Source organism: Protopterus annectens, chromosome 4.part0, assembly GCF_019279795.1.
Source record: "Protopterus annectens isolate FY-2018-M chromosome 4.part0, PAN1.0, whole genome shotgun sequence".
NCBI lineage: Eukaryota > Metazoa > Chordata > Ceratodontiformes > Protopteridae > Protopterus > Protopterus annectens.
This window is the reverse complement of record NC_056733.1, coordinates 1,970,618,237-1,970,640,700: the sequence shown is the minus strand read 5'-3', so window position 1 is coordinate 1,970,640,700 and position 22,464 is coordinate 1,970,618,237. Positions and strand designations below refer to the sequence as shown.

The 22,464-nt window shown below is 38.9% G+C and overlaps 1 protein-coding gene across 5 annotated transcripts in view; it reads right to left on the bottom strand.

Moving 5' to 3' along the window:
* Positions 1-22,464, bottom strand: part of TENM2 (teneurin transmembrane protein 2) — a 1,770,657-nt gene that overhangs the window by 209,879 nt on the left and 1,538,314 nt on the right. The window lies entirely within an intron of this gene.

Genomic DNA, 22,464 nt, shown 5'->3' with positions numbered 1-22,464 from the left:
TCTACAGGCATAAAAACTTCCCTAGTAACACCATCAAAACTGCTCTTGCCACTATCTACCCTTTCACATCTCATATAATGCACCCATCTTAGCCAAGCTTCAGGCTTCAGTTAAAAATAAGCTGCTGTGCTTCTATCTAATGAATAACATCTTCTCAGTATATATAAAATACACAAATCCTCTGGCCAAAATCTCTGCTAATAATCTCTCACTAAAAATTGGAATTGTATACCTCTGCAAATTAGATTTATTTCTAACCTCTCCAACTTCAAACAACTACTAAATGACTAAATAAAACTTGGCTCTGCTCCTGCACTACCCCAGGCTGAACTAGTCATTCCCTACTTCCAACACCAGCATACTTTGATTATATTCAGAAAGAAGGAATCAGTAAAGTCTATTTCTTAAACATAAATCAATGTATTTTGCCTAGGCTATATTATTTATATTATTTAGTCATCAATGTTCCAAAGAGTGTGTTTAATGTCATATCCAAGAACTGTACATTGTGAATACTTTATCTATTGACAATGTTCTTTTTCAGCTTGTTATAGCAGTCTAGATATTCCCACTATATATGTATAACGTCACACTCTATGGGCTGAAGCTGAATGTTTAGCTAATATGTCATTCTTCTGTATTAGGCTTTGCAATTACTTTATTTTACTGTAAATTTATCATGTCATTGAGGTGCTCTTTTCCCCAACCCTTTACTGAAAATGGGATGTTATCCTTCTCAGACTTTCTTGGTAAACACATTTCAACTAAATATAAACACACACACACACGTGTGTGTGTGTATATATATATATATATATATATATATATATATATATATATATATATAGTTATGTATATATATATATTTACATAGAATTGATTGCCTCATCAAAATACTGGATGTTCTTTTGAGTGTACATAAAAACAACAATCACTTTAAAGCAAATCTAAAGTGATCGCAAATAAGAAAATCTAAAACTATTTTTTGCAGGGGTCAAGTCCCCTGGACCCCCCACACCCCCTGCTAATTATAGGTACCAACTTCAGGATTGTACAAAAGTGGAGTAAGAGCAAATTCACTTATGCTGCTGCAATCCGATCTCATGCAATAGGCTGCTGGCAAAAACGCCATACAAAAGCACATTCACTCATATGAGCATCTACTCTTATTTACAGGTTTAAAAAGCATTCCCTCATTATAGTGTTCATTAATCTGACCTGTAAATATTAAAACTGGTCAATTGGCTGACAACACAAATGAGAGAACAAAAATGAGTGATTGCACTAATGTGTGGCATACAAAATGAGTGCATCACAAAACATTGACAGCTTCTCTCGCTATCAAAAACCCCATCTACAAAACCGAGATCAAGCACTGTCTGGAGGGGCAAAACCATATAAAACAAAATTCAGGACTCTGGCTGTGTGCCAAGGCTGTAGATAAGATGTTTTGGGGAAGGACCCTGATGAATGTTCTCAAACACAAATCTATTGTTTTGCATACCTTAGGCTTCACTAAAAATAATAACGCAGTGAACTAAAATTAATTAGTATCCCTCAGTATGAACAAGAGGTGTACCTCATGCTTCAAGAAATGGAGTGTTGAGAGTTAGAATCTGTTTCATGTGAATAGACAGCGATAGCCTGGAAAGCTTTAAAACAGATTAGACAAGAATTATGTTGATAAATGTTTTCCTTCAATTCACAGGCAGGCATAAAGAAACTGTCTTTGCCTAAGGTTCTGATATGATTTGATCTGAAGGATTGCCATCTAAGAAACACTAGACATATCAGACTGAGCAAACAAAAATGATAAAAAGAGACTAAAATTTAGGATGACAGCCAATTGCAGTATGATAGAGCATTGCTGCATGTCTCTGTGTATTAGAATAGCAAACACACTAAAGTACTGTTTATGTTACAGACAAAAAAAATCTAAATAATAAATAGTAGCCCTAAGAGATAAGTACTTCCACTTTGTAGAATAAATGACTCTTGCAGAAGTGTTTTTATCAACCACCAAGATGCCAGGTACCTTCTGTATCATATTTATCAGGGCCATGGCTGTATTTTCAGAAGCTCTGCATGCAGGTGGAGTGATATGAAACCTGAATGGACTGCATATCTCTCAACCTGGAAACATCAAAAATCTGGACAAAAGCCATGAAAAATAGGTACAAATCTGTAGGCTGATTAACATAATTTGCATACACAATTATGTAACTCCACCCACTCCAGTGGAATTGTGGGATACAACTTTTTAAACGCAAATTGAAGAACAGACAAAATACTAAATGCAAAATATAACCCGAACAATAGTGTTTATTTATATTAATATTTGAACTTGTATCAAACTAAAATACAAATTAATTTTATAAAAACAAAATTAACTGCTCCAAGACTAATATTAAATACAGACATTATACAGTACATTGCCAAAATGTTTTTAAGCTTCTGGTTCATCTTTAAATCATCTATAAGCCACAGTAAACCCATATAACAGATAACCTGACATAGCAACTGCATTTGTTCTCAGGGCACAGACAGTGTTAAGTCACTGACTGGAGCTGGTACAGTAGGAATGTTTATTGAATGGCTGTGTGGTTCATTTGTGGTGCTGCTTGGTCCGCTTTCGTGATGTATTATGCAACTTATGTTTTTCATCTTCGGCCACAACCCACAAGGGTTTGTAAATTAAATGTGGAGATGTTTCTAAAACTACTATTGTTATTCACCACAATGCATTGCTCAAACGTATTAGAACATCTGGACTTCAGTTTTATTTTCACCATTATTACTGAATATAGTGTTATTTTACTTGCCCCCATCATCACTCCCAACTTCCTCATCCTCTAACTCTGAACACTGGCCTGCATACTTTCACCCTCCCTCAAAACCGTTAAAAATAACTAGAGCAGACCCTCAGTAGTCTGGCACATTGGCTCCAAGTAGTAATCAGGCCATCAAAGGCCAATTCAGTGATCTTTCGAACTAAGCATAAGTCACAACTGCTCTCAAACTGGTCTGTCACATATTCACACTCGCTTTATATGTCTTGACATTTCATGCAGTCACTCTTCCTGGGACACCATATACAGTAGACAAAATCAAGTGTGAAAAAAATTCTATTCTGATCGTGGAAAATTTCCTGCTTCTTAGCCCTAGCAGATAGATCAGAAACAGGCAAAAGTGTTATACCATTCCAGCCAGAATACACCCCCCCCAGATAATAGATAATCTTTACAAATCATAATAAAATGAGTCTTTAGGTTCTTTACTGTATTTTTTGCAAATGGGAATATCACATCAGTTTAGCTGATAAAGCCAATTAGCTATCATTTAAAGAATGGGCAGCTTTTTGCCAGTTTCCTTGCTGTTCATGAAATTCAAATCCTTCCCTTATTTGGCAAATTAACAACAGCACTTTATAAACAGAACCTTAACTCTCAAGCTAACAAAACCACAAATTTAAATAGACCCCACTCAACAAACAAATGAGTAAGCAGATACAGAAAAAGGAAAGAAGTACAACCATAAACAAAAGGACTCTGTGTGTGTGTGTGTGTGTGTGTGTGTGTGTGTGTGTGTGTGTGTGTGTGTGTGTGTGTGTGTGGTGCACATTTGAGTGCCTGGGAGAGTTACAGAAATGAATGGAAAATAAAGTTGGTAGTAGTAGTCAGGAAATTCATTGGATAAATAAGCCCCTAACAACAGCAGCACGACTTTTATGAACATGCAAGCTCAGCTGCTCATGATTGGGCAGGCAGAATCATGCAGGAATTATACACAACATAAGAACAGTAAAAAGTATAGCACCAACCTTCAATTATCACAGCACAGTTAGAAACAGGATTACTTTCTTTTTTTTTTTTTTAGAATCGTTATTACTCATATGCTACCTATACCCCACATAGTTACTGATAAAGAATCTTTGCTTCTATTAGTCAGTAACATATTTAGCCCTAAACAGGTCCAACCTTATGAAGTACATCAGTAACTTATGAGAAATAAATGAAGAAATCACAGCACTATGCCTAAATCTTATGGTTGAATGCCCATAAGTATAATTGGCATAAACAAACAGCAACACTTAAGTGCGTTTAGCTTTTAACGCTAAGAAAGTAGTGTTTTGGTAGCCTCAAGTTTACCTTATCTGTCAGTCTATGTAAGCCTGTATCTTATGGTTAATAGCAAATAGATATATCTGATTTTGTTTAAAAAACATTGTTGTAAACAAACTTTTATTCTTCTGATTCGGGCTTAATTTTAAATAAAGACAAACTACATCGATCCTTCATTTATAACTGTAGTACACAGTCTGGAAGTGGATCCTACTGTCTAGTATCGTCAGGCACTAACTGAAGCCAAAAAGAAAAAAAACACAAGCTTCCAAAACAAACAAGCAACGCAAACCATATCATCATCACATCAGGCAGCAAACAGCCAAGGAGGAGGTATAAGCATTACTTAATTTACTTCACTTTTACTTTCCTGATTCTGTGCGCAAAGGAATCTGTAAAGCAGGCAAATGAGGTCTGTTAAAATAATGATATTATTCTGTTGCTTTTCTTTTTTTTTTTTTTTTTACTTACCTCAAGGTCGAGGGTCCAGTCACCCCTGAAGAAAGTAAATTTCTTCACCCTGATCCTGGGGACACGGGTGGGGGCTGGGTGGGTATAGCGCTGCTGACTGTTAACTCAGGAAAGGCAAACATTGTTGCTGCTAACTGTTAAATCTAGACTTCACTGTTGCCGAATATCGACAGGCTGCTCTTGACACTGACATCATCGGGTTTGCCTCGGCATGTGATGATGTCAGCTGAAAAAGAAAACACTGAAAAAAAAAAAGCCAGGAAATCAAAAATAAAGGGGGCCACTCGTGAATTCATGGCACTCCATTATTTGGACCAAAAAATGGTAAATGCTGAGGAATTCGGCACGGTTGAGAGGTATGATGGACTGTCGTTTCCTGGCAATGTAACAGCAGGTTCTAGCATGAATCATTCATTAATTCTCTGACACCTGATTTATCATATCACATCAGTCATTAATTGCCTGACACCTGTTCTATCATATAGTATGAGTCAGTCATTAATTCTTTGATGCCTGTTTTATCCTAGACAGGGTCACACAGAATCAATGCATATTCCAGCAAACAAGAGAATTAAGGCAGGTGACTATTATTACTGAATAGGTTTCCAGTGAATTGCAGGACACACACACACACACACACACACACACACACACACACACACACACACACACACACACACACACACACACACAGCCACACATACCACACACCAATAGGTGATTTGAACTATCAATAGTTCACTTATCCTCATATATTTTGTATATGGCAGGTAGTTGGAGACCATAGCAAAAGCCTGCATAGGCAGAGAAATTTCATGTTGGCTCCAAAAAAAAAAGCACCACAGACAGGAAGTGAAATGCAGACTCCATACAGGAAGTACCGTAGACAGTAAATGAACTGCAGACTCCATACAGGAAGTACCACAGACAGGAAGTGAACTGCAGAATTATGTGCTGTGAACCTGCAGCACTGTGTGATACACCATAATACCTCTTGGCTTTAGCATAATGAAAGACAAAATGGTAGCTAAACTGCCAATGCTCAGGTAAGGAAAAATGCAACTTGAGTTTATGGAAACAACTGAGCATCATGATAAGCCCTCTAGCTTGTTCTAGTGAATGGTGCCAGCTGTCTGTGGGGTTGCTATAGGTGTCAATTCCTATATGACTCAAACTTTTATTCAAATCTAACCTCCTGTGTACACACCTCCATACAAATCTCAAGTCTTACCCTTCATATCCACCATTCATAAGATCCTACATATATCCTATAAACAGACATTTGAATATAACTCCCATGAGCTCTACCACTATTTATTACAATCTCTGAAGGTATAATGTCAATGCACAGAAGGTTAATTACATACTATGTGGAAGCAAAACAGTCACTATGTAAAACTAACTGGAGTGAGGTGTTCAGTGGAAAAACTGCAGATGGAATGTGGAAAGTTTTGAAAGAAAAACTGAGTGCAAAAAATTAAAAATACATGTTTAACATCAGGATCTAGGCATACAACATTGTGGGATATATTTCCATAAGAACAAGATATGTCATTAAGGTGAGAGGCAAAAAATATAAGAAATGGAAGAGAGGACGAACTACAACTTTGAAAACTGAAATAAACAAGCTGAACAAACAGATTAAGCACAGTGTGAGACAAGATCAAGAAAAATATGGAGAAAATTTACATAAAGATATTGACCATAACAGGAAACCTTTTTACAGATACAAAAGATGTGGAAGGAGTAAAGACATAAAAATTGATAAACTGTGTGCAGAATCTAAAATTTATTCTCAGACACAACTGATTATAGATATATTTACAAATTCTTATGCAAAACAGTTTGGCTCCACAAAAGGGGTGATAAGGTATCTAAGTGACATCCAGTAAACCCCAGATACTGGAATCAAATTAGGTTATACTGAAAAAAACTGCACAATTTGGATCCAAACAAAACAAAGGGAAGAGACAGAATTAGTGACAATGACCTGAGAATATTTCAACAAGAACATACGGTATCATTATATCTATTATTCACAAGGTCATATAAATATGGGGAAATTCCTAAAGATTGGAGACGTGCTTATTAAACCTGTCTTTAAGGGAAAGAGGAGTAGGACAAACCCAGAGTCGTAGAGACCCTTAAGTCTACTTTCATCATCATCTTCTTTTGGCTGTTCCTGTTAGGGGTCACCACAGCGGGTCATCTGTTTCCATTTCTTCCTGTTCTCTGCACCTTGCTCTTTCATACCAACCACGTGCATGTCCTCTCTCACCACATCCATAAACCTTATCTTAGGCCTTCCTCTTTTCCTGTTACCTGGTAGCTTCATCCTTAGCATCTTTTTCCCAATATACTCAGCATCCATCCTTAGCACATGTCCAAACCAACATAATCTTGCCTCTCTGGCTTTGTCTCCAAACCTTCCAACCTAGGCTGACCCTCTAATATACTTATTCCTAATCCTGTCCACCCTTGTCACACCCAGTGCAAATCTTAACATCTTTAACTCTGCCACATCCAGCTCAAACTCCTGCCTTTTTTGTCAATGCCACGGTCTCCAACCCATATAACATAGCTGGTCTCACTACCCTCTTGTAGACCGTCCCTTTCACTCTTACTGATACTCGTGTGTCACAAATCACTCCTGACACTCTTCTCCACCCACTCCATCCTGCCTGTACTCTCTTCTTCACCTCTCTTCCACACTCACCGTTACTCTGAACTATTGACCCCAAGTATTTAAACTCATCCACCTTTGCCACCTCTACTCCTTGCATCCTCACCATTCCTCTATCCTCCCTCTCATTCACACACATATATTCTGTCTTAGTCCTGCTAACCTTCATTCCTCTTCTCTCTAGAGCATATCTCCATCTCTCCAGGGTCTCCTCAACCTGTTCCCTACTCTCACTACAGATCACAATGTTATCTGCAAACATCATAGTCCACGGGGACTCCTGTCTGATCTTGTCTGTTAACCTGTCCATCACCATTGCAAATAAGAAAGGGCTCAGAGCTTATCCTTGATGTAACCCCACCTCCACCTTAAACGCATCCATCATGCCTGCCGCAGTCCTCACCGCTGTCACACTACCCTCGTACATATCCTGTACCACTCTTACATACTTTTCTGACACTCCTAACTTCCTCATACAATACCACAGCTCCTGTCATATGCTTTCTCTAAGTCTACAAAAACACAATGCAACTCCTTCTGACCTTCTCTGTACTTCTCCATCAACACTCTCAGAACAAACATCGCATCTGTAGTGCTCTTTCCTGGCATGAAACCATACTGCTGATAACTAATCATCACATCCCTTCTTCTTAGCTTCCACTACTCTTTCCCATAACTTCATGCTGTGACTGATCAATTTAATCCCTCTGTAGTTACTACAGCTCTGCAGATCACCCTTATTCTTAAAAATCGGTACCAAAACACTTTTTCTCCATTCCTCAGGCATCCTCTCACTTTTCAAGATTTCATTAAACAAGCTGGTTAAAAACTCTACTGCCATTTCACCTAAACACTTACATGCTTCAACAGGTATGTCATCTGGACCAACAGCCTTTCCATTCTTCATCCTCTTCATAGCTATCCTTACTTCCTCCTTGCTAATCCATTGTACTTCATGATTCACTATCCCCACATCACACAACCTTCTCTCCCTCTCATTCTCTTCATTCATCAACCCCTCAAAATACTCCTTCCATCTCCTCAACACACTCTCCTCGCTTTTGAGTATGTTTCCCTCATTATCCTTTATCATCTTTACCTGCTGCACATCTTTCCTAGCTCGGTCCCTCTGTCTAGCCAATCGGTACAGGTCCTTTTCTCCCTCCTTAGTGTCCAACCTTTCATACAACTCTTCATATGCCTTATCCTTAGCCTTCACTACCTCTCTCTTTGCCATGCACCTCAGCTCCTTATACTCCTGTCTACTTTCTTCATCTCTCTGACAATCCCACTTCTTCTTTGCCAACCTATTTCGCTGTATACTCTCCTGTACTTCTTCATTCCACCAACATGTCTCCTTGTCGTCCTTCCTCTGTCCAGATGTCATACCAAGCACCTTTCTAGCCATCTCTCTTACTAGCTCTGCTGTACTTACCCAGCTATTTGGAAACTCTTCACTGCCACCCAGTGCCTGTGTTAACTCATCCCTGAACTCCACCTCACAATTACCCTTTTTCAATTTCCACCATTTGATCCTTGGTGCTGCCCTCACACTCCTCCTTCTCTTCTTGATCAACAATATCATCCTACAAACCACCATTCTATGCTGCCTAACTACACTTTCCCCAGTCACCACTTTACAGTCTCAATTCTCCTTCAAACTGGCCCTCCTACATAAGATATAATCCACCTGTGTGCATCTTCCTCCACTCTTGTATGTCAGCCTATGCTCCTCCCTCTTGTTAAAATACATATTCACCACAGCCAAAGTCTACTTTCATATTGTGGAAAAATAATGGAGAAGGTAATATTGGATAAGTTATTGTCAGAACTGGATAGGTTGGGACTTGAAACTATATATCAGCATGCATATGTTGAAAATAGATCTATTACCACCTGTAACATGATGTTCTATAACAATATAATAACAGCTATGAATGAAAAATTGTGCTGTGATGTAATTATATAGATTTAACTTCGGAACTTGGCAGGGTCATGCACAAAACACTGATCAATAAATTAATACAACTAGGTATTGATGTACTTTTGATAAGATGGATAGCTGCATGGCTTACACATAGGACATGGCAAGTATCGTATAGTAACTGGACAGGTGAAATCCTTGGTTACAGTCAGGGTGTCCATCAGAGCTCTGTCCTAGGCCCTTACATGTTTAAATTCTATCTTTCAGGCCTAAAGTTTCCATCTGAGGTGTTCTACAGTCTATATGCATACCACCTGAAATTGGGTAAACTGATTACATGTGTTACAGATAAGGCATGCCTGCAAAATAACTTGACTAAATTGACCATTTGGGCACAGGAGAATAATATGCTGATAAATACATAAAAAAGCTAAGCATATGAGATTTGGGAAGCATAAATTGAAAGGTGACTATTTAATGCAGCACGCAGTGATTGAAACTGTTGACTCATTTAATGACCTGGGTACATGGGTAGATTTAGCTATGAGTTTTTCTAATCATATCAACCAATTGGTTAATGATAGTTATAGAATTATAGGTTGCATAAAAATATTTATAAAGTCTAAGAAATCAAAAATGATGAATGCATTGTTTGTTAGTTACATTAGATCCATCCTTGAGTATGGAATAACAATATGGACACCCTATAAGAAAACAAGTATGAGTAAACTGGAAAGAGTACAGTGGAAATATACCAAGGGCATCCATGGATGTGAAAATGTAAGTTATTATGAAAGACTAAAATGTCTGCACTTGTACAGTGTTCTCTTACAGATATCTAAGAGAAGATCTTATTCAGGTATATAAGGCATTTAGAGACAACTACCCCTGGGAATGTTTGGGGTTATCAAAAATTACTAGGGAATCATCAGACAACCTATCTAGAAAATTCTATAGGAATGAGAAGTGTACTAATTGGTTTTCTGACAGAGTAGCCGATGCATAGAACAGACTACCAAATTACATTAAAAGCAAGTACTTAGTTTAGATATTTCTATGAACAGCCTGGACACTTATTATGGGAACAAGTCTGGTATATTGGCAAGCTAAAAGAGCATTAATGGCTGTGCCTGAAATATTTGTATGTATGTATGTAAGTTCCTCAGCAATCACAATCTGTGAACCAAATCTGATTCTACAATGCCGAGTTCCTTATATGACCAACCATTTGTACCATTTCCATTTCTCCAACCTTGCCTTTAGCAAGTGTTTCAATACATATGCAGCAATATTTAATTAGTAAAAATATAAGAAAAATCTAGCCAAGCTAGATTTTCTATTGTGTGATTCATTAAAACCTCTTGTACTAGAGGTAACATGGGATAATTACAAATGACCCCTTAAGGACATCATGTGTTTCAGCTATATTGCAGTTGTGAATACCCATGACTTTTTTTCTTTTAAAGTCTGTTATGGACACATTCAGGCTAATAAAGCCAAACCCCAGTAGCTGGGGGCATGCATGTTTCAGCCTTCTTATTGCATCATCCGCACAGCATAAGTCTAACATAAGTTCAAAGGCTAACCTTTGGAAACACAGGGTTGTCGTACCTAGCTGATATCCATAACCATTACAGTTTCTGCAAAATATCCCAACTAACAAAGTAAAACAATGAGTAACAAGGTCACACAGACAAACCAATTAGTAAAAATGACATGAAAAATCTAGCCAAGCTAGACTTTTCACTGTGTGATGCTTTAAAACCTCTTGTATTAGTGGTAACATGGAGGACATCAGGTGTCTCAGCTATATGGCTGGATTAATTAGGAAAACACTAAGAAAATATTCAGTGTAAAGTGCCCTGGGCTGGGCATACATTTTTAGTCATCTGTGAAATGAAATAGCTTTCACTTACTCTCCAATTATCCTTGAAAAAGTTGATAGCTACCCTTAAGGAACTTTATATATCATATATATTATTTATATATATATTATTTATATAACTAGAAGACCCAAACAGTCTAATCATATAAATCACTTTATCTTAAGACATAGGCAATGTCACTATGTCTTAACCATGCCAGTGTTTTCTCAGCAACAAACCTTAGTTGTGTACCAGTCCATGCCCAGTCCTAAAGTAGTATATGAAATTTACACAATCATTCATACAAAACAGATCACTTCCAAAATACATTCTTCTTTATCACAGCATACTCCTGACATGTATCTCTCCTCACTCTGTAAAAAACATTACAGAATCACTTTTCTTCTTTTAGCTTCTAAGCAACGTTTGTCCACAAAGACAAAATACTGAGAAGTGTCAATGTTATGGAAACAAAAATGTCACACACACAATGTTATATGTACTCATCCTGTGCCGGATCATATTTGGGTATGGCAGAAACTGTACTGAACACAAGCAGGAGTTCTGTTTTGAAAGGTTTGCCCATATTCACTGTATATAAACAGACAACAAGAAGTCAAGACAAATAACTTCCTAATAATAACTCATAAACAATTAAGCCAGTCAAGAAAAAAAGGTAGTCAAAGTACACAATATTTCATGCAACATCTAAGGACATCAAGAAGCTGATGCTAATCTTACAATATCCCAAATGTTCTGTTTAAATATGCAAAACTGCCTCTAGATCCCTTCCTAGTATCTCTCTTGTTTAACTTTCATGAAGCAGAAAATGAAATCTCTTCTTAAGCACTGCATTGATGAAGTTCAAGTTAATTTTCAATACTATAAGTAGTCTCCAATTCTCATACACCATTTCTCATGTCTTTTTCAAATTAATTTATCTTTGCAACCAAACAAAAATGGCTGAACTACACAACCAGAAAACCTTATTCAATACTCAGGATCAATCAGCAACTGTTTCTCAGATAATAACAAAAAAGGTGGGAGGGGGCAGTGCTATACTCCTTATTGTGCCGTCCTTTGGATAAGATGCCTAGTAACTATAAGTCTGTTATCGGTTTACTGGCCATTCTGTATTGCATATTATGAGCACACCATTTTTTTTAATGTAACACACACAATTTACTTTTCAAGAGCAGCATTAGAATGCAAAGTTTTTTGCCAGCAGCAGCCTCTGCATCGATAATAGTTCTCTTTCATGTGGAATTATTCAGATGACTTTCACTAATGCAGAGATTGTATATATTCACTGATATTGGTGGATTATAATGACAGCAGTTTGAGTGGCCTTATGGTTGAAAGGTTCTGAAATGGGTAGATTTGTCATTACTGGTTCATATATTTTGTTTCATTCTTCACTAGAAAAATGTTAAAAATTACAAATTTAAAACATACTTTAACAAGTGTTGCTTTATTAAGTAAGGAATATAATTTACTACAATCAGGAAGGTGAATCAAAAAACACATGCATTTAAGCATAGTCCTAAAATTGTGTTCCAGGGCCCGTGTTTTGAAAACTGCCAAAAGGTACACTTAATCTACCAACACGGACCTGATACATTTTCAAAGAATGTGGATTTCAAGGGCAGAGAAGTTTATTCTTGTTTATGCTAAGTCTGTTTTCATTGTGAGACTATATTGTTTTTGTTTAGCATATGGTTATCAGTGTTTGTGTTGTAAAATGTTAAATTAAAGTTTTAAATTAAATTCAAATATTGTAGAAATAAAGAAAAAGGAAATAGTATGCTCACTGACAAATTATGGTAACCGGGTAGAGGCAGCCAAGACACTGAATGGCTGCCGGGGGAGGGAGGCCTGATCCATTACCCTGCCTAGGGCCCCATTTGACTTTGATCTGGCTCTGACCCAGGTGACCCAGCTGATACTTCATACCAGGGTTGTTGTGGCTGATGTGCAGCACTTTGCATTTCTCTGCACTAAACCTCAGATGTAACCTTTTTGCTCATGTTTTCAGTTTTTAAATCCTTTCTCAGACTTTAGCCCCCATCTTCTTACTTAGTCATGACACTGCCTCCAGTCCCCACAGGTTTTTCAGAGCTGTCTAAATAGGACTAAGTCATAAACCTTGTGAAGCCAAGATCGACCACATTTACCAGTGTTCGTTTGTCTGTCTAATCCAGTCATGACATTGGATAAGGTTCATCTTATAGTTCCTACTGGTCAAGAAATCATGTTGGTTGTTGTCTGTGAGAGTGATGTCTTCTAGAAACCTATCCATTCTTTCCCACAGGAATCTCTCCATGAGTCTCTCTCACTGGAGTTAGGCTAATAGGTCTGTAGTTCCCTGGACTGAACATACCACCCGCATAGAGTACAAGGGTAACACACTTTCTGCCTTCCAGTAATTAGGCACTTCCACGCTGGCCACATCTGGTGAATGTCCTTTGTTAAGGGTTTTGCCAGCATACTGAACAGATTCTTTAAAACCCTTGAAGGCAGCTCATCTCACCCCTGTGCTTTATACTGCCAAAGTGAAGCATGTTCCATCTCTCTATCCTGTTATCTGCTAACTGTTCTACCCTCTCTGTCTTGCCTTCCTTCCAGCATGGCATCCTCCTTAAGCTCTGTTTAGTAGGACTGATTCAAAGTATTCATTCAAATGCCTCTGCTTTTTACCCAGTATTCTGTGCTCTCACTGTCTCCTTTTCCTCAGCCAGACTGAGTATGTCTCATTTTCCTAGTTTTTTCCTAATTAACCACATGTACTTTGTATATCCTGGACTCATAGCATGGAGGTTAAGGCACAGGACCACCAACTGGTATACCTGGGTTCAAAACCTGGTTGCTGAACAACTGGGCAGCAGCAGTATCTCTGCAGAAGAAAGACTTGACAATCTACTTATGTACTAACCCATCAGGGCCCTATAGGGCCATTCAGTTTTGACTTGGGGGCATCTAACTTAATTTAACCTCTTATGTAATGAAGCAGAAAACAGTCCATCTTAACTTTGCAGTCATCTGCTATACTAAACATATCCCAGACCTTATTATAAAATAAAACAGAACATTGCTCTTTCTATATTTCTCTACAATACATGTATTAAATTTTACATCAGGTATTGAAGTTAAAATATGGCAATCACTATAGCAGCCACATAGAATAGCATATGCATTATTTTTATACAACCATGGGTTCATAGGTTCATAGTTTCATAAGATCCTAGGTACTTACTGGGTTATTGAACTGTGGGGATCTTTAGAAGACAAGCCATATGTTCCCATGAAGTTTTCAGACCTTGTAATTTAAGTATGAATGGATTCATGATGAGTCATCAAAGGTAATTTCATCAAGTGGAAAAAAATACGTGAAAAAACACCTTTGATGAACAACTTGTCAGTTTTGTTTTTTGCGGGTGGGGCAAGCTCCCCTGCACACCCCGATATGGATGAACACCACCCCCCCACACTCCCTGGACTTATATATACCAACTTCAAGGTTGCAAAACCATAGAGGAAAAGCAAACTCCACTGTTGGTGAAAGTAATTTTGGTGAACAGCACTCACTGCTTTTGAGTTTGCCTTAATTACATCCATTGACACAACATCCTTCTGTATGAAAAATCTAAACATGAGCAGAATATTTACATGTTGTCCTTAACCATGACAGACAAGGATAAGTCAGGAGTGAGTTTGTGATTACCCAACCATTCATTTAAATTACATTTGAATAGTGTAAGAGAAGCACTTTGCTTTATGTGGAGAGGAAGACAATTCCAAGTAAGTGGCATTCTGTGTGATACATACAGCACCTATCCTTCCAACATGTTCTGCTTATGTTGCAAAAGAGATTTAAATCTCAAGTGGGTGTTTAAACCTCTACTAAACTTGTGAATGTGCAGTGCAGTAAGGTCAAACAGTATAGGGACTGCGGAGACTCTGCATGCAAGGCAGAGATCAGCTCTCAGTAGCCTGTATGATATTATGAAGAAGAACAAGGCTTTGAGATGGTCTGCAACATTTTTTATGATTTAGGTGCCTGATTTTCTTATTTGATTTGTGAAACATGTTTGGACAGGTACATAAAGACCAGGGTGCATTATACTCAAATAGTCAGTCTGATTAATGCAGAATACAATGGAATGATCTCATCTCTAGACCTAGATGCCATATTGTTAATAATAAGTTTTGCAATGGAAAGACATTTTCTTTCAACAGTGCACACATGGTGATCAATGGACAGTTCATTGTCTACATAACTTCCCAGGTCCCAGACTACTGGATCAGTTTTCAGGGGTGTCTTTTCAATTTGATATTTGCAAGGGACTTCTTGCTTGCTGAAAGATGTTATTATACATTTCTTGGCATTCTATCTTAGTCCATACTTTGTGTCTTCTGTTGAGTTTATCATGGCACCAAGTTTGCAGTCATCTGCAAAGCTGGTCAGCCACAAACCCTTAATGGTAGCTTTGACCTCCAGAAGTAAATGCCAAAGTGGAGTGGCCCAGTGATTGAACCTTGATTTACACCACTAGTGACAGCTCTTTTCAACAAGGTAGAGTAGCCCACCCTAAATTCCTAGGTTCTATTTGTGAGCCACTTTACTATCCACTGAGTTACATAAGGATCAACATTTAACTGGGATAGTTTATCTGCAATACCCAAGTATGAGATGGTGTCAAACACCTTTGTGAGGTTTAGATATGCTGTGTAAACTCATTTTCCCTCAATCATTGCCTCAGTAACCTTCTGAAGGAAGTCAACCAGATTAAGTTGGCAGAATCTGCCTTTAACAAATCTGAAATAGCTTGAGTTGAGATTTTGTAAGTTACATATATCCTTATTTATTAATGCCATAATGATCCCTTCCATCGCCTTTTAGATAACGCTGGTCAGACTTATGGGTCTGCAATTTCCCATATCCACTGACATCACATCTTTATGCAAGGGGATGACAGTTGTCCTCTATTTGTCAAGTACAAGACCTATTTAGAGGCTGACAGTGAATAACCTAAGTAGGGGGGTTGACAGGTGATGTTTCAGGTTGACCAGTAAGCACCGCTAGTATGTTATTGGGTCCCTGAGAAACTATGTTATTAATCTTGGATAGTGCCTTGAGGACTTGCTCATGGGAGATTTGACAGGAGGTAAAAATGCTGGTATGAGATCTGGGAATGTAGGAGGACAGAGTGGGTGAAGTCAAAGCTACATTTATCTGTGAGTAAATCGGCTGTGTCCTCAGGCTCTGAGTATATGATATCATTAACTATTAGTATTAGTATTTGTATAGTGCTGAGCATTGTATCTAAGGATTTTAATGTACTTAATGAAGGATTTGTGGTTTTCAGTTTTCAAACTCATATCTGACTTTGGTTGAATTGAACAGGGTCCAGAGTTTCTTATTAAGTTTAACAAGACATTTTTTTTGCATTGTGAGATTTACATTTATTTTATGTGGAATGAGTTTTTTTTCTTTGATTACAGAGCCTGTTTATATTTGGGTTTCACCATAGGGGTTTATATATGAATTTGGCATTGTATTTACTTTGGAAGTTGTATCAATGTGCTTAATCACATACTGTATGCATAGAGTTTGGCAGTAAAGAATTCCACATAAGTAATGGGGTCATCTAGTTAGAAGGTGATGCTGAATTTACCCTGGTCATCACTCATTTTCAGTAGATTAGGCTTGGCATAATATCTGAATACCACCTTATTTGAGGATGTGTTAGTCTTAAGGTGAATGTGAGTGATTTTTGGTTTGATTTGACTGAAGCATGGGGGTTACAATTGGTAGGGACCAGACTGTCCAAGACTTGCGAGGATCAAGTCAAGGATGTTATTTCCCCTGGTTGGGGTACAACTTAAATGGTCTACAGAGTCTGTATTAATGAAGTCCAGAAAGCTTTGGGCATACATGTTAGAGTAAGTATGCATCTCCCAGATAAATAAAAGGTAGTTGAAGTCTCATAAAAGAATAGTGTTTTGGTTAATACACAGGGATTCCATACAGGTTAGGTAGGAGTTATGGGCAAAGGAAACATAGAGGGGATTCTGTAGATGGCCATGATATGAAAAGGGCTTATTAATGGCAAAATGGACATGAAGAAGTTCCAAATTGTTATCTTGTCCAGATAGTCTGGACGTGAAGTGGCACTGTCACCTTTAATGCCTTTATCTAGTGTAGTAGGTGTAATAATGCATATATCAATGTCATGCAGGGTAAGGAATGCACGTAGGGAGAGCAGTTTCTTTTTTGTTAAGGCTCCTAATGTTGAGCAGTGATACTATTATGTTAACTGGATTCTGTTCTGTTGTGTTGAAAGCTTTTGAGGACTAATGTCACCTAAAGTCCTTCTACGTGGCACACCTCATCATAAAAGGGTTCTCATCCAGGAAAAAAGAGGTAATTGTTCCCCTCTACTCATCACTCATTAGACCCATTATAGAGTACAACACCCCTTTTGGAATGTACCTCACAAGACATCTGCAGCAGCTGGAAAGGCCACAGAACTACCTCAAAAAGAGGATTACTGGCCTCAAACAAATGCCCTACACTGACTGCCTCAAAAAACTCCAGCTTTACTTCGTAGCATATCGCCTACTCCGAGGTGATCTCTGCCTAACATATAAAGCTATGTCAAACCCATAACTGTTGGACATGCTACACCTAAAGAAATCCCAGTCCCTCCAAGCTACATGCTCTAGGGACCTAAACCTTGTCATCACAATAAACAGGACACGCTGGAGGGATAGATTCCTGTCCCAGAGACTTCCTATACTCTGGAAGAAGCTACCCATCTATGTCAAGCAAAATTCTTCATTAGCACTCCTCAAGAAAAATATTGATGAGTGGACGGGAAATAGGAAATACACCCCAGGGATCACTTCTGTGTCTCTGCTGGACAGCGGCACAGGAAAATAACTTTCTTGGGTGGTGTAAGCTATGGTACCTTGCTGGCTAGGCTTACATAGGCCCTTTGGCCGATAGCCTAGTACCTACCTATGAACCTATGAACCTAAAAAAAGGCACTATGGATGATGGACAAAGTTTTAGCCAATATAAGAAGTTTTTGAACAGATTCAGCGGTGACCTGTACTTTATTTTTCTTCACTTGTCTGGACTAGTATTACAGGTCTTCAGCATAACTCACTATATTTTTGGCAATATATGAATGCCTTGGGGGGATAGGTGCAGCCCATCCCTGGCAAAACTGTTATGATTGCCTACCATTTCCTCCCATGCTGAATTAGCTGATATATATTAGACCCACTTTGAAAGACACCAAAAGCTAATCCAGTTGTTGAAATCAATAATCTTTTGTTTATATTGGTGCATAATTCTTGGTGATAGTAAAATGCTGATGAAGGCTAAGTTCATATCTGCCTTGGCCACATATCCTGGGAGCTCCATCATATCTTTCTTCATATAATCCAAGAAGATATATCTCAAGCCATTTGCTCTGACATGTACGATGACTGTGTCATATGTGTACTTGTGATGTAATGACACGAGTGCCTGCATGATGTGGCAAATTCCTGGAGCTGATAGACAACTGACCGTGACCCTGTCCTAGTACAGCCTGGTGAGTAGTGCATCAGTGTTTTTCAGAATGAAGTCCATTGTGACTAGGATGTTTGACTGTGTGGAGGTTTGCCTCATAGGTTTTTGTACTGAGACACTGTGACTCTGATGTATGTATTAAGGTGGGTTTCATTTGTGCTGTTTGTTAGGTGGCTGAGGGTATTTGTTTCTTATGTTACATTTAGGAGACCTTTGTGGTTTAGGTGGGTTACTTTTAAGAACCTCAGCATATGTAGATCAATGTGTTTGGTCTGATCTGTGTGTCACAGGTTTAGTGTGGTGTTGTCTGCTACTGACAATGTGCATGTTATTTGTAGTGTCTTCATGTGAGAATTTTGTCTCCATTTGCATTAAATAACCTCATCTGTCACACACATCATGTCTGTTTAAGTAGCAGATGATTGTCAGTAAACATCAGACAATTTCTGAATCATCCCAGGATGCCTGTTTAAACCAAGATGGCTAAAGAGATAGTTGGAAAGTGCAAATCTATGATACCAGGTGCTTACTAATATGGGCTGAAGAGGGGTAGTGTCTACGAGGTTTGCAGTTGTTTACTGGAGGTACTATCTGTGTGGTATTAGACACAGTACTGTTCTCAACACAGCTGCGTGCAGATAGGAATCAATGATCCTTAGTTTCTTCTCTCTTTCCAGAAGCAATAGAGTAGCATTATTCCCAAACTGGCTCCTAAGAAGCAATTTTCAAGCTTTACAGTGATTGGAAATCTATAATAAGGCTGGAAAATAATGTCCCTTGACGCCTGGTGTAACATATCCCATATCATCTTAATTTTCCCACTTCCAGAAAAATAATTGCCATGTTTCTTCAGTTTCAACACATCCATTGTTATCATTACATCTTTCTGATCTTTCCTTATACATCATAGGTTCATAGGTTCATAGGTTCATAGGTTCATACTAAGCTATCTGCCCAAGGGCATTTATAAGCCTAGCCCATAGTTATGTGGCTTTCGCCACCCCTTTAGTTTGAATAAAAACTATGCCTATCATTTTTCTGTGCCTCTGTCAAACAATGACACTGAAGTAATCCCTGGGGTATATCTGCGATCTCCCATCCATTGGTCAAGATTCCTCTTGAACAAGGCCAGCGAGGTGCTCTGCCTCACATGTACCGGGATTTTGTTCCACAGCATAGGGAGTCTCTGGGTGATGAATCTGTCCCTCCAGCACGTTCTATTTATAACTGTGTCAAGGTTTAAGTCTCCGCCCTTGTGGTTCTGAGGGATCTAGATTTTTTGAGGTGAAGCATATTCATCAAATCTGGGTTTGACATGGCCTTATATGTCAGGCACAGGTCACCTCTGAGCAAGCGGTATGAGACTGAATAGAGCTGGAGTTCTTTCAGTCGGGCAGCATAAGACATATTTTTGAGACCCTTTATCCTTTTGGTGAGGAACTTTTGGGGCCTTTCAAGCTGCAGCAGGTGTCTGGTCAGATACATTCCGAACGAGGCATTGTACTCAATCATAGGTCTAATGAGTGATGAGTACAGGTGGACGATGACCTCCCTTGATCTAGTTGTGAATCCCTTCATGATCAGGTGGGCGATATAGAAGGTTTTCCTAACTACTTTAGCAACATGAGTGTCAAAGCGAAGGCTACTGTCAACTTGGGTCCCCAGATCCCTGATGACTTTTTCTGTGCTCAGTGGATTGCCACCTATATGGTAGCTAGGGGTAACCTTGTTTTTCCCAAAGGGTATGACTATGCATTTTTTGGCGTTTAACTTCAGGCCATGGCTCTGGCACCAGTTATCCGTTTCTGTGAGGCCCTTCTGGAGGATATCTGTGTCAGATGTGTTTTCGACTATGGCCCAGTTTGCAGTCATCTGCAAACTTTGTCAGCCATAACCCTCCTGTGTTTGCTTGTACTTCAGAAAAGTAGATGCTGAACAAGAGTGGACCCAGGACTGAGCCCTGTGGGACACCACTTGTGACAGGCTTTGAGTCTGACATGGCTCCAGCAACTCTGACCCTGTAGGTTCTGTCACTTAGCCAGTTTGCAACCCATCTTGTGATGTATGGGTTTACATTCAAGCTGATGAGTTTTTCGATGATACCTGAGTGGGGTATTGTGTCGAAGGCCTTTGCCAGGTCGAGGTAGGCTGTATGGACTGCCTTTCCTCATCAATGGCCTTTGTGACTGTCTCGAAAAGTCAACCAAGTTTAAGAGGCAGGATCTGCCTTTGACAAAGCCAAACTGGGTTGGATCCAAAGTCTGCAAGTTCCCTATGTCTTTATTTATGAGTTCCATTATGATCCTCTCCATGGCTTTGCAGATAAGGCTTGTCAAGCTAATGGGGCGGTAATTTCCAGGGTCTGTGGAGGCACCGCCCTTATGAAGTGGGACCACAGTCGCCGTGCGCCACTCCTTGGGTCGTATCCTGAGGTGAGGCTAAGATTAAACAGCTGTCCTAACTGTGGGTTTAATTCCTCATTGAGTTCATGAAGCACACAGCCGGGGACACCATCCGGTCCCATGGATGCTGTGTTTTTTGCCTTAGTGAGGGCAGTTCTCACCTGGGCGTTGGAGATGTTTGGGGCTACAATCCTCTGGAATAGATATCTCTCCTTTTGGGGGCGACCGGGGCCGGAGTTTGCACTGAACCTGTCAGCCAGTATGTTAGCAATGTGTGTAGGTTCAGTAATTTTTACATCATTTTGAACTAATTTTGAGCATATCTGGGAGTTTCCTCCTAGGTTTCTAACATAGCTAAAGAAGGCCTTATGATTGTCTTTAGAGTCCTTGGCGATTTTTCTCTCAAAATTTGCCTTGGATGATTTTATGAGAGCTCTTAGTTTTTTACTTATAATGATCAAAGGTGTCTTACCTTTCAAGGATTTTGCTCTATCTTGTAGTAGCTTCCTCCTTTTGTTGTAGAGCTTGTTTATGGCTGGGGTCCACCAGACTGGACGCTTGCCTTTGGTACAGAGAGTCTTAGTTTTGTTTGGGATTGCCTGATCCATGCAGTCCTGTAGGTGCTGGTAGAAGGCATTTGTAAGTGATTCAGCGGTTTGAGTAATGTTTACCACTGGCTCAGGGGCCTTAAAGGAGACCACACTTGTTTTTAGAAGTGTGAAATCGGCTTTTGAGAAGTTTTTCACTGTGGTCTTTTTTGTTTCAGGTGGGGGCGGGATGAGGACCTCCAGCGAGATTAGTTTATGATCTGATCTCACCAGTGAGGGGTATACTTCCGGTGTTGAACATTTTGATCCCATGTTCGTGATGATGAGATCAAGTATGTTTTCTCCTCATATTAGCTTTTATTGAAGATTTACCATAAGGTAACCTTCAAAAGAAATCCCATAATTTTGAAAGTTTAAAAAAGACTTTGTTTTTTCTAATTTCCATTTAATTTTTTTTTTTCTTTTTTTGCCGGGTGAAGGCAATCATTTTTTTACATAATGGGATAACACAATGGTCTTTACCTATACTATACTATATGACATTGGAGATTAGCAAAATTAACTATTTATTTTATTATTAATTTAACATTTGTTAACTGGGAAAGTCCGACTTGAAACAAAATCAAATTTCAGAGGAGGCCCAGGGAGAAATGCTCCAGATGCATGTCTTTGTAATGTGGGAGGAAACTGGAGCACCCGGAAGAAACCCACACAAATGCAAGGTGGACATGCAGACTCCACACAGAAGGAACCCCAGCTGAGAATCAAACCAGAGAACCTCTTGCTGTGAGATGACAATACTACTGCTGCACCACTGCACCGTCCAAATTTCCATTCTGTTCAGTCCGGGCCTAATTTTCTCAATAAC